General features: G+C 41.0%; 1 non-coding gene across 1 annotated transcript; it reads left to right on the forward strand.

The window, feature by feature from the left end:
• The first annotated feature begins 727 nt into the window (after positions 1-727).
• On the forward strand, positions 728-834 carry LOC141715916 (small nucleolar RNA R71). Its single transcript, XR_012572658.1, has one exon. It is a non-coding gene; the product is annotated as a small nucleolar RNA R71 (small nucleolar RNA).
• The last annotated feature ends 1,238 nt before the right edge of the window (positions 835-2,072 follow it).

Genomic DNA, 2,072 nt, shown 5'->3' on the forward strand with positions numbered 1-2,072 from the left:
TGACTTGCTCTTTAGCTTCCTTCCTGCCTGGTACTTCCGTGTCACTGGAAAGAGTGCATTGGCTAATTGACCGATTTTATTTTCCAAGGTCTTGATAGAAACCGCCTGACTCTTGAACAACAGCTTAAGTTCCTCAAAATCAGCACTAGTAGGTGCAGCTGCACTTCCCTGTTGAGGATATGATTGTCTTGTAGCATACTGCTGTGGTTGCTGGAATCCAGGTGGGTTAAACTGTTTACTCACTCCTTGCTGATATGGTGGCTGAATAGCATTCTGATTATTTCCCCAGCTGAAATTTGGATGATTTCTGTTGTTAGGATGATAGGTCGCTGGCATAGGCTGCTGTTGTCGCTGATAATTATTCACATACTGAACAGATTTGTTGACAAGAGAACACTGATCCGTAGCATGAGAACCTGCACAAAGCTCACAAACCATAGCTATTTGATTAACTCCATACGTAGCCAAAGAATCAACCTTCATTGATAGCGCTTGGAGCTGGGCTGCAATAGCGGTGGCTGCATCAACTTCCAGAATACCTGCTACCTTGCCTGACGTCATCCTCTGAGTTGGGTTTTGATGCTCATTTGCAGCCATCGTCTCGATAAGATTGTACGCCTCAGTATAGCTTTTAGCCCATAAGGCGCCTCCAGCTGCTGCATCGAGCATGGGCCGAGATTGGGCCCCCAAACCATTATAAAAACCCGTGATTACCATCCAATCCGGCATTCCATGATGTGGACATTTTCTCAACATTTCCTTGTAGCGTTCCCAAGCCTCGCACATAGATTCTGTAGGTTGCTGCGCAAACTGCGTAAGAGCACTCCTCATAGCAGCAGTCTTTGCCATTGGATAAAACTTCACCAGAAACTTTTGCACAAGATCTTGCCACGTAGTGATGGACCCAGCTGGTTCAGAATGTAACCAGTCTTTAGCCTTATCCCTCAGTGAGAATGGGAAAAGCCTCAACTTGATAGCCTCATCAGTCACGCCATTATACTTAAAAGTGCTGCAGATCTCGACAAAATTCCTTATGTGCATGTTGGGGTCTTCAGTTGCCGCTCCTCCAAAAGAAACAGAATTCTGCACCATCTGAATAGTGCCCGGCTTGATTTCAAAGGTGTTAGCTTGAATAGCCGGATGAAGGATGCTTGACTGAATGTCATCAATTTTAGGCCGAGAAAAATCCATAAGAGCTGGATCAGCTTGAACAATACGATCTTCCATGTTTACTGGTTCTTTCTGCTCAGTTCCTGAATCCGAATCCTCAAAATCTAACTTCTCCGGAGTATCAAGAACTTCGTCTTTCTCTTCAGCTGTATCTGAGGTCCTTTTGCGAGCACGAGAACGAGTTTGCATAAACGCTTGCTAAAGTACCTGAAACACAACCGAAAAGAGTAATTAACTACTACGTCCTAATCACTGAGTCCTAATGACCAATGATGGTAAGTACATAAACTAAACAAATACGCCGAGTCCCCGGCAGCGGCGCCAAAAACTTGTTAGGGCGAAATCACGCACTAATATTCACGCAAGTATATGCGTTCGCAAGTAATATAGAATATTTTCTAGTTCGTTCCCTCAGAGACTCAGACTAAGTTTTTGTCTAATTAAACTCACTCACCAATGTATGATTACTTCTCAATGTTAAGATAATAACACTTAAAATCATTGATTAAATATTAACTATAATTACTACTTAATTAACCACTTAACTAACACTTCAATTTATCAATAATAAAACACTCATGAGATCACAACTTCATTATTACTTCCTTCTATAGCCATTGTTATTACCTTTAGCATGTAACAGTGATGATATTAATCGAATAACACGAAACTGATAAAAGCCAACTTTCATTGTACTAATACCATTCTACCAAACATCCACAATTAAGATAGAAGTTGAATAGTCATCAATTATGTTGAGTTCCTATATGTCTACAGAAATTGACAACACAACGATTTAAGCACAAGTTATTCCTTTTGATTACATAGGGCAAATAAAACTATTAGAATTACCCACTAATCATGCACAACGTACATGAACCTATGCTAGCATGGCAAGTTCT

The sequence above is a fragment of the Apium graveolens genome, chromosome 3 (assembly GCF_009905375.1).
Source record: "Apium graveolens cultivar Ventura chromosome 3, ASM990537v1, whole genome shotgun sequence".
NCBI classification, from domain to species: Eukaryota; Viridiplantae; Streptophyta; class Magnoliopsida; order Apiales; family Apiaceae; genus Apium; species Apium graveolens.